The sequence below is a fragment of the Lycium ferocissimum genome, chromosome 11 (genome assembly GCF_029784015.1).
Source record: "Lycium ferocissimum isolate CSIRO_LF1 chromosome 11, AGI_CSIRO_Lferr_CH_V1, whole genome shotgun sequence".
Lineage (NCBI taxonomy): Eukaryota > Viridiplantae > Streptophyta > Magnoliopsida > Solanales > Solanaceae > Lycium > Lycium ferocissimum.
The window spans coordinates 2,372,992-2,388,637 of NC_081352.1; positions in this window are offsets into that span (position 1 = coordinate 2,372,992).

The following is a 15,646-nucleotide window of genomic DNA, read 5'->3' on the forward strand; positions in this document are numbered from 1 at the left end:
ACATATAAAACATGATCAAATCTTACCTTTCTTCCTTCAACTTCACAATAGGATAGGGTTTGCAATAATGAAAACTAGCGGGTTGATCGCTCCAACGACACTTTCACGCTACTTAGGGACCTCCAATTAGTGGGTTTGCATCAACATAATATTTTTGGAGTGGCTAGAATTGATCTTTGTTTTCCTTGCTTCTTGGCCGAGAGCCTCTATTTTGTGCTCTTCAACTTCTTATTTTTTTCTAAGTGTTGAAATAAATAATGAAGACTAGTTGATCATCTTTTGCTATTATATGAATATGACTCAAGTGACCTTGGCCCACACCATGTGTTGGAGCAATAAAAATTGAACACAAATTGTGTGGGCCTTCTACAAGCCACACGGCTAAGACCATAGAAAATGCGTGATTTTCAAGTTCCATTTATTCAATTTTTGGTCCCAAATTTCCTACGTTTTCCATGCCACACCAATTCATGCACAACTTATGTCTCAAAATAAAATCGAAGGTCCAAAGTCTCGACTTTGCATCCCGAAATGGTTTGGTCCCTAACTTGTCACAATTAATCCGGATTGTTCCAATGCACAAAATACGGGATATAACAATTTCCTTAAAAAACCTTCCGGTATACCTTATATACATCCTTCGCTCATTAAATATACTTAATAATGCTTGCTCCTTATATTCCAAAGTGGTTTTACTTAACCATAACTCAACGTACTTATGTTTCAAATTTGATAGGTGCTTCTTCGAAGATACGGAGTGTAATAGAAGAGTCAATATGGGTAACATGATTTTGAAAAGTTTCATTTGGTTGGACGGGATGGATCACAGGAGCTCCTATAGCCCGAGGGGCTTGATAAGCATTTGTATTTGTCGTGTGAGCAGGTGTTTGAAAAGCTGGGGTTTTGTGGGAGGAATTCCCCACATGGGTGGTGTTTCGGCACAGTGTGGTTTGAAAAGTAGCCCCAGCATTTGGATTTGTGGGAAATGGTCAGGAATCGGTAAGTCAAGATTTGGGAAAATTGGTGGAGGTCAGCCTCAGCATTTTCCTTTTCGGCCCTCAAGTGGGCTGCTTCTTCTTTATCTTCAGCCAATTGTTTCATCAGCAGGCTAATGGCCTCTTCCAAAGGTATCCCAACTATGTCAGCTGTTAGGGTACCCTCGACTAAAGTAGTTATGATCAGTGGCGGAGTTTTAGGCATGGTTTCTTCTTGAGGGTTTAAGGATGATGCGGCAGCTGTTGATCGAGTAACTGGTGCTAGCGGATCGACCCTTGTCTATAAGAGAAAACAACTCGAAAGCTCCCAAGTTATCATTAGATTTAAGCACAAAACAGAAGATATCACGTTGTTTGCAGTTTATAGCACATAGATTCATAAATTTTATTTCAACTCTTGACTGATTCACATTCCGCGGGTATTTTGGTCTTTTTGTGTTTTTAGGAATATTGATTTTTGGTAAATGGTCTTTATGGTTGATTTGCTTCTACCCATCCTGTACTAAGGGGTATTTTAATTTTTATTATAAAAGGACCAAGCCTTAAATAGACTGCCTACGTATCCCACCAAAGGGAAATCAGGTCCATCCGTAGTTCAGGCATACACAGAAAAGGTTTTTTCCTATGATACCCGAAACCTATTTTTTCTACCCTGACCAGGCCTTATGTAGGCTTCCCTCGTATCCCCAATGGGACATCAGGTCAGCGTGGTTCCGTTTACATAAAAAGGGATAGGGATATTCTATCTTATTGAAAGCAGTAAAGGGATACTTAGGTTTTTCTACCCAAACATACTAAGCACGTCTTCAATTTCTCTTTCATCTTCATCTTCTATCCTTGTCTTCCCGCGACAATCCAAACATGGTCCTCATTCATGAGGCGTTTCCAGTTAAAGATTGAAATTCACACATTCTTCAATGTCGTGGCCAGGGCAGCCATGGTGATACACGCAGACCCTTTCTTTTTGAGATCCTGGGCGACCCTGATAGGTTTGTGGCACTGCTCTTAACTTCTTCACGCTACATAGTAGGGAATGGATCCTGGCATATGACTCTTCGAATTTGGAAAAGTCACTCCTCCAGAACCTAACCTTTGATATCTTTTCTGGATGATTTCTTCCTTGGTCATGGGTCAGGAAAGAGTGGGGCCCCCACAGTTGGCTAATTCTCCCTTGGTCAATCCATTGGATAAGCTTCCTTTCCAATGCTCCACACTCATTGGTTGTATGTCCTGACGGACTTTGGTGGTAAAGGCATTTTCTGTAAATCATAGAAGGAGCGCATGGTGGCAACAGATTTGGGCTTTGCGCGTACACTCCAAAGCTTCCCAAAGTCTCCAAGAGTTCTTGTTTAGACAACTCTACTGGTGTATCCCAATTGTACCATCTTTTGCCTTTAATGTCACGACCCGACTAGGGCCATGATGGGCATCCGGAGCTGACTACCGAGCACCACTCATTAAGCTAATCGTCAAACCCAACCTGAATATGCACAATCTCTAAGGTAACACGTACATATATACATAAACCCTCACGGCTGTAAAAATGATATACAAAATATACAATGATGTATCCACGAGGCGACCACTACCCACGTATACGTATCTACGAGCCTCTACTAGAGTACTGGGACATAAGGACGGGACGGGACCCCGCCATGCCCAAATATATACAAAAAAAATGCATCAATAATTGGCACCTCCGGAGTAATAGAGTGCTCCTGCGTAGCTGCTGGATAGCTCCTAAGAATCTGGGCGCCTCCCTGCCTACCGGTGGGTATGAACACAGAGTCCAAAAAGAAAGGACGTCAGCATGAATAATGTAATGAGTATGTAAGGCATATATGATAACATAATAAGGAAACATAGAAACCATAGGAAGAAAAGATAATTGTAGCTGCCTGCCTCTTGAGGCGGAATCATGCATGCTCAATTTTACCTTCCAAACGTATCACATATACATACATAATATGTCTGAATCAATAACATCATTAGCCCGCATCCGGGGTAATCATATCACGCCGCCCACTAGTGGTGTGATGTCCGGCCAACTAGGCATGGTGTTATCATATGCCGCTCGCCCTAGTGGTGTCATGCCCGACCACCTAGGCACGGTGTAATCAGGCATATGTACTTATCATGAAGCGTGCATAAGAGCTCAAATAAAAGTTGTACTCTATCGGAGTGACGTAAGGTCGGGAACCTCCGATTACATTATGGAACATCATCATCGCTATGCCTCGCCTTGAAAGAACTAGTATCATGAGGTGAGGTAACAACAAGGAATAACATCAATTAATCGTAAACATAGGATTCTCAAGCTCATGAAGGCATCATTATCATCATCACTACCATAGAACATATCTCATAAGAAGCTCTTAAGAATCTTTAGGGATGTAAGAAGGTCATGGAAATATAGGGCGAAGAATACACAATGTAAGAGTCATTCCTTTGAAAGAAGGGGAATAATTTCACATACCTTTATATCTCCCCTCAACTTTTATTGTCTAATTGTTTGCCTTTCAAGCTCACGATTCTACCTTGAGAGAGTTTGTACTAAGATTAAACAACCGGAAACATACTTAAGCTTAAGCTAAAGCAACTAAAAGAATATGGAAATTTGGTGACACTTCCTTTGTTTCGACAACTTCTTCCATGAAATAAGATAACCCTCAAACATCCATAAGAACACTCATGATAACATAATCAATAGGTTCCTTAAGTCAAACATTGTTTACTTCTTAAATCCACGTTCAAGATCATCCATAACCGTACCTATATTACAACATCATATTTATTCTCATAAAATACTCCTTTAATATCATTCGTACCATTCACCACAAGTTTGTACTAATAACATGTCAAGAACTATTATTCAAGTTAAGTCATTAATCAAGAGTATCACTATTTCCATATTTGCACTCCATATTCTCCTCCCTTCTATAATCCAAGTCTTTTAACCTCTCAATACTCTTAATAAAACGAATTGAACATAAAGCTTACCTTTGATGATGTAGGAATGGTCTTTGAATGGAATTACTTCACTTGGAGAAAACCCTACTTCAACACCAAAGAGATTCTTGGTTTCCACAAACCCTAGAGAGTATCCTTGCACTTGATTCCATAATTTATTGGTGTTTACTCCTTAATTTCGCATGGATATATGATGATATGATGAGAGAATTTTTTCTAGAACATTCAAGACTTAGAGAGAGACTAAAAACTGAAAATTTGGAGCTCAACTCGTCTATTTATGGCTAAAACTGGAAGGTTCCAGAGAAACGGTTTCGACGAGCGGGTCGACGGTCACGTCGACGTGTCGACGATCCGTCGACTTGCTCTGTTGACCTGCTTCTGCAGACTAGAATTTGCAGGGTCCTACTGACGGTGGAGATCGACGGCCAGTCGACGTGTCGACGGTCCGTCGACATATCCCGTCGATCTAATTCTGCAGATCAGAATTCTCAGAACATAGGGGCGGTGCATATTGACGGCCTGTCGACATGATCGACGGTCCGTCGATAATGTTTGGTTTCTGCAGACTTCCTTGAATCCGCTCAGCCTGCGTGGGTTCAATTCGTTCAACTACTAACCCCATAAATTACCAGGAATACCTGCTAGTACGTTGTGTTCAATATTCTCTACCTTAACTTCCTCCATCAAGCTTTCTTCTGTTTTTCCCCAAATGTCTTTGGAATCTTAATTAGAATCATTGAGTATCCCTTCTTATTAGTGGGGACATCATATACACCTTAACCAACGTTAGCCTATTCACCGCGCAACGACATGAAGTTTTTGAGGTGTCCCAAGAACATTTGTCCTCGAATGTTAAGTTTTCGGGGATTCTACAGAAATTTCGCCAGAGTTTCCCTTGTAATATGGCACTACCATCCTGTCACAACACCAAAAATAATATTGCCTCTCAAGGATACAATACAATGGAAAGAAAATATGGCCACATATGACCAAAAGCATTAAAACTAAGCATTACATACCTTACGATAATGGCGTCTCATCTTGAACCTCTTCCGGGGGTGGAAACAGTTGCGGATATTTGGACTTCCTGTCTTCTTCTGCTTCCCAAGTCATTTCCTCTCGGTTATTGTTTCTCCACAAAACCTTAACCAAGGCTACCTCTTTATTTCTAAGCTTCCGTACTTGCCGATCTAATATGGCTATAGGCACATCTTTATAAGCCAACTTCTCTGTAACTTGAATATCATTCACTGGTACGATTCTAGCTAGATCTCCAACACATTTGCGGAGCATTGTCACATGAAAGACTGGGTGGACCGATTCAAGCTCTGGAGGTATATCCAGTTCATAAGCTACTTGGCCCACCTTATGTATAATCTTATAAGGTCCGACATATCGAGGACTCAATTTTCCCTTCCTACCAAATCTCATCACACCCTTCATCGATGATACCTTCAGGAATACCTAATCATCAACTTGGAATTTCAAGTCTCGCCGACGGTTGTCTGCATAAGATTTCTGGCGACTTTGGGTTGTCAACAATCAGTCTCGAATAACCTTGATCTTTTCCACCGCTTGTTGGATCAAATTCGGACCTATTGGTTGTACCTTTCCTACTTCAAACCACCCAATTGGCAATCTACACTTCCTTCCATACATAGCTTCATATGGAACCATCTGGATGCTGGAATGATAGTTGTTGTTGTATGCAAACTCAATGAGAGGTAAGTGGTTATCCCAACTACCATTGAAATCTTACACACATGCCCGTAATATATCTTCCAAGGTCTGAATAGTGCATTCAGCTTGCCCATCAGTTTGTGAATGAAATGCTGTGCTAAGCCTCACTTGAGTTCCCAAACTTTCTTGAAAGGACTTTCAGAATTTAGCAGTAAATTACGCTCCTCTATCTGTGATAATATCGGGATACCATGAAGTCGCACTATTACCATGAAGTCGCACTATCTCCTTAAGATACAACCTTGCATAATCTTATGCTGAGTACGTAGTCCTGACCAGAAGAAAATGAGCTGATTTCGTGAGTCTACCAACTACCATCCATATGGAGTCATACTTGTGCTGGGAACGAGGTAAGCCTACAATGAAATCCATGTTAATCACTTCCCATTTCCAAGTTGGAATTTCCATTACTTGTAACAACCCTCCTGGCTTCTGATGTTCAACCTTCACTTGTTGGCAATTTGGACATTGAGCTACTAATTCTGCTATGTCCTTCTTCATTCCATCCCACCAATATATTAGTGTTAGAACCCGTATTTCATGCATTGGAACAATCCGGATTAATTATGATAAGTTAAGGACCAATATTATTCCGGGATACAAAGTCGAGACTTTTGACCTTCGATTTTATTTTGGACATAAGTTGTTCATGAATTTGTTGGTATGGAATAATTAGGAGAATTTGGGACCAAAAGTGATAAAATTGGAAGTTGAAAAAGTCATCCATTTTCCATGGTTGGCCGTGTAGTGAGGGTGTTGGCCCACACAAATTGTGTTCAATTTTAATGGGAACAACACATGGTGTGGGCCAAGGGACCCTTGACTAAGTCTTGCATTAGTTAAAAGATTACTACTAGACTTTATTTTCATTTCATCCAACACTTAGAAAAAAATAGAACAAGAAGTTGAAGACTAGTAAGGCTCTCGGCCAAGGTGAAGAAAAATCAAGTCCCATTTCTAGCTCTTCTAAAATTATTTTGATGATGCAAACCCACTATTTTGAGGTCCCTAAGTAGCGTGGAAGTGTCGTTGGAGCGATCAACCCGCTAGTTTTCATCTTTGGAAACCCTAGCCTATTGTGGAATTGAAGGAGAGGTAAGATTTGATTATGTTTATGTGTTATAAAGGTTGTATACATGTTGTAGTATGTTAAAATGGAAGAAATTCATGAAATAAAGTATGTTGAAGTTGAGGCCATATGTATGTGGAGCTTGGTGTAAGGTGTGTGTGTTGTGTTGTATTGTGTTGAGACTATGAATTGAAGTCTAGTTATCATGTTGTGATCATTGTAAGGTGAAGGAATGAATGAGGATCATCCATATGTATATATGTTGTGTGTTGGCCGAAAATGATCATGGAATATGACAATGAACGAATTAGTATCGTTTAATGTTTTAGTCGTCGTCGTTATGAATTCTATGTTGGACATGAATGTTTAATGACTCAAATTGATGTTGTAGTTGTTGCGGACTGATTTGGAGACTATTGTACATTTAATGTAGTTTATATATTGATGATGATAACATTGTTAGAATGTGAATTGTGGATACAAATCATGATTTGAAAATGAGGAATGTGTAAAGTGAGGTTCTCGGGTTTGGGGGTTGTTCTCGGCTAGATTGGAGAAAATTTTGGATTGTTGGAAATGTTATATGAATCAATTGGAATGTCTTTAAATATTGTTGGTATGGATTTGGATTAGTATATGAATGTATAAGCGTTGACGTTGGCTTGAATGTAAGTCGTCGAATTGAATTTATGAAAGATTGTTGAATGATGGAAAAGAGAGCTAGTAATGTTGCATTACCTTTCGGATTGATTATTAATGTTGCTAGGTTGGTTGTTGTTGTTGTTGTTGATTGATATGGCCGAGTTAAATTCTCGGGGTGGCCTATTTACAGGGGAAATGCTGCCCAAATTTCTGTAGAATTAAGGGCAAATTTGGAATTAAATACCCAATAAGTCTTTAGCTAATGTTTGGCATTTTATGACTTGTTTATAGATCGTGGGAAGCCCGAGACGTAGGTGGGATTTAGCTTGAGTTTGGATTATATTGGAGAGCGTTTGAGGTATGTAAAGCCACCTTCTTTCCTTGGCATGCCTTAGTTAAAATAGGCTATGACACGAACTTCGAGGAAACTCTATTCCCGTAATCCGAGCATGTCTATGATATGCATTTGTTTCTTGATATTCATATGTTGATGTGATGAAATATTGATCCTTATTTCCTTGGAACTACTAGTTTACCAAAGTTGCATGAAAGTTTGATTTCTAAAAGAATTTATTCTTTAACGATTCGAAAACTACAAACGCCCATAACTTTCACAGAAAAGATCGGATTGCTTTGAAATTTTCGTAGAAGCTTGTATGATCTAGGATGAGTATGTTTTCCATAGGCGGGCCCATCTCGGGTCTACACCCGTCCGTGGGTCCCGCGATGCCCTTTTATGTAATTTCAACAACTTTTGAAAGAATATGTTGTAATTATTATTCCGATTTCAAATATGACTGTGTTACTTATCTTTTGGATTTATGACAATGATTTTATGCATATGATTACTCACGACTCCGTTCGTGCATTCTGTTATATCTTTCACCGAGTCCCGAGCCGGTTCTGTTGTCGTGCGCGTTTTGTTATACTCCGGTGTTATGCTGTATTTATGGTTCACCGAGCTCCTCGCTCGAGGGCCGGTTCCGCTATATTTGGTGTTATGTGCCGTGTATGGCGTTATGTCGTGTTTGATATGTGACGGGATACGGAGATTTGAAACTTTCGGTGTTATCTTCGTGTTATGGCGCCATCGACAAAGCAAGCGATCATATTTCGTGCCCTATGCATGATTATATTTTGAAGTAACATTTTGATATTTTGGAAATTCATTTACTTTGTACCTCTATTTCGATTACGATCTCGATTTGTATACTACATTTTAACGTTTGCATACTCGGTACATATTTAATCGACCCCCTTCCTTCGGCCGCGTTTCATGCCCGCGGAGTACGCACGCACGGTTGGTGATCCACCCGTTTAGACACCCTTCCTGGCCGTTGGAGTGCTCCCCTTATTTCGGAGCTATATTTTGGTATATATTCGTCGTTGCATTTGTATACATTTGTTCGGGGGTACGGCGGGGCCCGTCCCGTCATATGATTCGGTTTGTACGTTTAGAGGTACGTGGATATGTATGTGGGTTAGGCCTATTCGTACGTGTGTGTTTGTATATGTTGTATTTGGGCGATCCCGTTCGCCGTGGCGGCCTTGTCGGCTTGTATTTGTATATGTTTTTGGGTTTGGTTGTGCCATTCGATAGCCTTGTCGGCTTTGTTATATACATGGTTGCGTTTGAAATATGTTTGCGACAGCTTGATAAAATTTGAGACAGTGTTTGATATTCGTATATATATAAGCCATCCGTGTGTGGCTCTATTTGACAGGTGTGTTTGGGTGCCCAGATCGGGCACTAGTCACGGCCTACGGGGTTGGGTCGTGACAATTAGCTTAAGATCGTGATACATCTTTGTCACCCCTGGGTGAATAGAATACCGGGAATAATGAGCTTCTTCCAGAATCTGACGATGTAACCCTGCCACATTTGGCACACATAGCCTGCCTCGATACCTGAGAACTCCATCCGCGTTAAACTCCACATTGCCAGTTCTCTTTCTCAGGAAATGTATCTCTATAGTGACTCAATTGGGGGTCATCATATTGGTGCCTTCTTACTTCCGTGTCTAAAAAGGAAATAGCTTAATTATGACTATCAACCCCTGTATTACCTAAATCAATTAGACAAACTCCGAGGCTAGCTAGCTGGTGAAGCTCACGGATTAGTTCTTTCTTCTCTGGAGGGACCTCACATAGACTTCCCATTGATTTGCGTCTAAGTGCATCAGCTACTACATTCGCCTTTCCAGGATGATATAAAATACTCACATCATAATCTTTTAATAATTCCAACCACCGTCTTTGTCGCAGGTTCAACTCCTTCCTTTGAAAATATATTGGAGACTCTTGTGATCTGTATAAATGTTAACATGCACACCGTACAAGTAATGTCTCCACATTTTTAATGCATAAATAGCCGCAGCTAATTCGAGATCATGAGTTGGATAATTCTTCTCATGTTTTCGCAACTGCCGGGAGGCATAGGCGATGACTTTACCGTCTTTGCATCAACACGCAACCTAACCCGACACCGAAGGCGTCACAATAAACAACGTAACCATCCGGTCCTTCTGGAAGTGTCAGGACTGGGGTTGAAGTGAATTTGTCCTTCAATTCCTGGAAACTGCATTCACAAATATCGATCCACTGAATATTTGCTGATTTCTGAGTTAGCTTCGTTAATGGGGCTGAAATAGAAGAAAATCCTTCCACAAATCTTCTATAATAGCCTGCTAATCCTAAGAAGCTACGGACCCTCGTAGGCGTTATAGGCCTTGGCCAAGTCTTCACAGCCTCAATTTTCTGAGTGTCAACTTGAATACTGTCAGCTGAGATAATATGGCCCAGAAAGGTCACGCGTAATTCAGCCAGAACTCACATTTTGAAAATTTGGTATATAGTTTACGAGTCCGAAGAATTCTAAGGAAAGTACGTAGATGATCCGCATGCTCTGCTTCCGACCGTGAATATACTAGAATATCATCTATAAACACAATTACAAATAGATCTAGAAAAGGCCTGAATACATTATTCATCAAATTCAGGAATACCGCCTGGGCATTAGTTAGCCCAAATGACATCACCCGAAATTCATAATGACCATATCCAGTTCTTAAAGCTGTCTTTAGAATGTCGTTTTCTCTAACTCTCACTTGATGATGACCTGAGCTCAGATCTATTTTGGAAAACCACTTGACACCCTGTAATTAATCAAGCAAATCATCGATTCTCAGAAGTGGATATTTATTCTTTATCGTCACCCTGTTCAACTGCCTATAATCGATGCACATTCGTAAAGAACCATCTTTCTTTCTCACAAATAAGACAGGTGCTCCCCATAGCGATGAACTGGGTCTAATAAATCCCTTCTCGAGAAAGTCTTTCAATTACGCCTTTAGCTCTTTCAATTCTGCAGGAGTCATTCTATAGGGAGGAATAGATATAGATTTGGTATCCGGCAACACATCGATAGCAAAATCAATCTCCCGTTCTGGTGGAAGGCCTGGGAGTTCTTCTGGGAATACATCCGAAAATTCATTTACTATCGAGAAGGATTGAAGAATCGGCGGCTTTGCTTCGGTGTCATGCACTCGGACCAAATAATAAATATAGCCTTTGGCGATCATCTTCCTCGCCTTGAGATAAGAAATAAACCTACCTCTTGGAGATGTTGTGCTACCCTTCCATTCAAGCATTAGCTCGTCCGGAAATTGGAAACAAACTATTTTCGTTCTACAATCCACATTAGCATAGAATGAGGCCAACCAATCCATGCCCATAATCACATAAAAATCTAGCATTTCTAGTTCAATTAAGTCAGCTGTTGTATGGCAATCACATACTACAATCATACAATTCTTATACACTTGTCTAGCTATTACTGGATCACCAACCGGAGTAGATCCCTCGAAGGGTTTAATCGGCTCGAGTTTCACCCCAATTTGGCCAGCAATATAAGGAGTGACATAAGACAACGTAGAACCCGAATCAATCAATGCATAAACATCATGAGAGAATATGGATAATATACCTGTAACCACGTCCGGGGAGGGCCGAAGATCCTGACATCCAGCTAAAGCATAGATACGGGGTTGGGTGCCACCTGAACTGGATGCTACTCCTCTGCCCCTACCACGACCTGCTGAAATCTGAGGGGTTTGCCTGGCAGGGCGTACAAACTAGGAAGAACCTGCTGCTGATCCCGTAGGCTGAACCCCAACTCTACTGCCTATCGACGGGCAATCACGCATCATGTGCCCAACTTGACCACAAGTATAGCAAACGTCTGAGCCCTGACGACACGGACCCAAATGTAACTTCCTACACTGGCTTCATCGTGGAACCAATGGTCTCCTCCGACTATAATCACTTCCAAATTGGGAACCCAAAACTCTCCAGCTCTGTCCCTGACCTGAATGAATGGGGCGGTCAAATCTCCTACCCATAAATCGAGGAGGTGCACTAGTCGCGGACTGATCCGAATACCTGGAATACTATTGCTGACCCCCTCTATACTCACTGCTAGCAAATCTGGCCCGCTTACTCTGCCCTCTATCAGTATCACGCTCACCCCTCTACGACTGTTGTTGTTCTTCTAGATTTTGAGCGTGGGCCTGAACACGAGAGATGTCCATCCCCTCTTGTAATGAAGCTGTCAAGCAATCTTTGAATAAATGTAGCCTTAAGCCACTCACAAATCTATGTATTCTATCTCCTATATCGGCTACTATAGTGGGAGCATACCGGGCCAATGAATTAAAATGGAGACTATACTCACGAGCATTCATACTTCCTTGCTTTAGGTTCAGAAACCTGTCAGCTCAGGCCATTCAAACTTCGGGCGGCAAATAGTGACGAAGGAAAGCATCTACAAATTCCTGCTAAACCGGGGAAGGTGCATTTTCCTTCCTTGAAACTACCCAATTATTATACCATAGAACCACCACATCACGGAGCCTATAAGATGCCACCTCCACAGATTCAGTAGCGGAGGCATGGATGATTAACGTCCTTAACATTTCATCTATAAAACCTTGCGGGTCTTCATCCGGCTTTGACCCGAAAAATTCTGGAGGATTTAAACTCATGAAATCACGGGCTCTAGCACTAGTAGCTCTGTCACGGACACCGCTCTGTCGGCCGAGCACGAGCGGCAACTAGTTGTGTCAACAACTGAATGGCCTCGGTCATATGTTGACCTGAAGCACCCGGTGATGGAGGTACTGGAACTAGAGCTAGATCCCCTTCGTGCTCTTCCGAAACAGGCGGAGTGTGAGAGGTGTGAGATGGAGCCTCATTATGGGACTCACCCTCCTCTACATGTACCGGCGGCTCCTGTTCAACCTGTATTCTTGCCGCAGTCTTGCCCTACTGGGCGGCTGTTGCTTTCCTCTTTACCGGCATCGCTGAAATCATAGCGCACAATTAGGGAAAAAATCTTATAACATAGATCTATCGCATGATCTATAGAGAAGAAGAACGGTCATTTTTCCTAAATGCCCCGCAGCTTCTTGTTTATAAGTGTGGCATGCTTCACACCCATAAACAAGACTCTACTGGACACGACTCGTAGACATACCCTAGGACAAAACTGCTCTGATACCACTTTTGTCACGACCCGACTAGGGCCATGACGGGTACCCGGAGCTAACTACCGAGCACCACTCCTTAAGCTAATCGTCAAACCCAACCTGAACATGCACAATCTCCAAGGCAACAGATACATATATACATAAGCCCTCATGACGGCAAAAATGATATACAAAATATACAATGATGTATCCATGAGGAGACCACTACCTACGTATACGTATCTACGAGCCTCCACTAGAGTACTACGACATAAGGACGGGACAGGACCCCGTCATGCCTAAATATATACACAAAAAAAAAGCATCAATGACTAGCACCTCCGGAGTAATGGAGTGCTCCTGCGTAGCTGCTGGATAGCTCCTAAGAATCTGGGCCGCCTCCCTGTCTACCTGTGGACATAAACACAGCGCCCAAAAAGAAAGGACGTCAGTACGAACAATGTACTGAGTATGTAAGGCATATATGATAACATAATAAGGAAACATAGAAAGTATAGGAAGAAAAGATAACTGTAGCTGCCTGCCTCTTGAGGAGGAATCATGCATGCTCACTTTTACCTTCCAAACGTATCATATATACATACATAACCTATCTGAATCAATAACATCATTAGCCCGCGTCCGGGCCTACCGCGTCTAGGGTAATCATATCACGCTGCCCACTAGTGGTGTCACGTCCAGCCAACTAAGAACAATGTTATCATATGCCGCCTGGCCTAGGGTGTCATGCCCGGCCACCTAGGAACGGTGTAATCAGGCACATGTACTTATCATGAAGCGTGCATAAGAGCTCAAATAAAAGTTGTATTCTATCGGATTGACGTAAGGTCGGAAACCTCGGATTACATTATGGAACATAATCATCGCTATGCCTCGCCTTGAAAGAACTAGTATCATGAGGTAAGGTAACAATAAGGAATAACATCAATTAATCGTAAACATAGGATTCTCAAGCTCATGAAGGCATCATTATCATCATCACTATCATAGAACATATCTCATAAGAAGCTCTTAAAAATCTTTACCTTTCATATTTAGAGATGTAAGAAGGTCATGGGAATATAGGGGGAAGAATACACAATGTAAAAGTCATGCCTTTGAAAGAAAGGGAATAGCCTCACATACCTTTACGTCTCCTCAACTTTATCGTCTAATTCCTTGACTTTCAAGCTCACATGCTACCTTCAAGAGAGTTTGTACTAAGATTATACAACCGGAAACATACTTAAGCTTAAGCTAAAGCAACTAAAAGAATATGGAAATTCGATGACACTTCCTTTGTTTTGACAACTTCTTCCATGAAATAAGATAACCCTCAAACATCCACAAGAACACTTATGATAACATAATCAATAGGTTCCTTAAGTCAAACATTGTTTACTTCTTAAATCCACCTTCAAGATCATCCATAACTGTACCTATATTACAACATCATATTCATTCTCATAAATTACTCCTTTAATATCATTCGGACCATTCACCACAAGTTTGTACAAATAACATGTCAAGAACTATTATTCAAGTTAAGTCATTAATCAAGAGTATCACTATTTCCATATTTGCACTCCATATTCTCCTCCCTTCCATAATCCAAGTCTTTTAACCTCTCAATACTCTTAATAACATGAATTCAACATAAAGCTTACCTTTAATGATGTAGGAATGGACTTTGAATGGAATTACTTCACTTGGAGAAAACCCTACTTCAACACCAAAGAGATTCTTGGTTTTCACAAACCCTAGAGAGTATCCTTGCACTTGATTCCATAATTTCTTGGTGTTTACTCCTCGATTTACCTTGGATATATGATGATATGATGAGAGAATTTTTTTAGAACCTTCAAGACTTAGAGAGAGACTAAAATCTGAAAATTCGAAGCTCAACTCGTCTATTTATAGCTGAAACTGGAAAGTTCCAGAGAAATGGTTCGACGAGCGGGTCGACGGTCACGTCCACGTGTTGACTGTCCATTGACTTGCTCCGTCGACCTACTTTTGCAAACGGATAAGTTTGCAGTGGTCCTATTGACGGCGGAGATCGACGGCCCTTCGATGTGTTGACGGTCCCTTCGACGTATCCGATCGTTTCTATGCATCGAAATTCTCAACATAGAGATGGTTCATATTGACGGCCCGTCGACATGATTTACGGTCCATCAATAATTTCTGGTGTCTGCAGACTTCCTTGAATCTGCTCAGCCTGCGTCGGTTCAATCCGTTCAACTTCTAACCTCGTAAATTACCAAGACTACCTGCTGGTACACTGTATTTAATATTCTCTACCTTAACTTCCTCCATCAAGCTTTTTTTTCTTTTTCCCCAAATATCTTTGGAATATTAATTATAATCATTGAGTATCCCTTCTTACTAGGGGGGACATCATATACACCTTAACCTACGTTAGCCTATTCACCGCTCAACGACATGAAGTTTTCTGAGGTGTAACATTTAAGAACAATTGTGCAAGAAATAGGAGGCTCCTCGAGTTGAGATCCGCGCGGGTCTCCATAGACTTTCAAGTTGGGGATCAGTATTTCGTCGTCTCCATATGGTATGGGGTCAAGCCCTTCTTGTTGACTAAGTGGGACATAACTCCTAAGTATATTTCGGTGTTCCTTTCCGTTTTACCCGACAGTGTGGTGTCGCTTTGTTAGTTCCTCAACATGTTTTGGAAAAAGTTT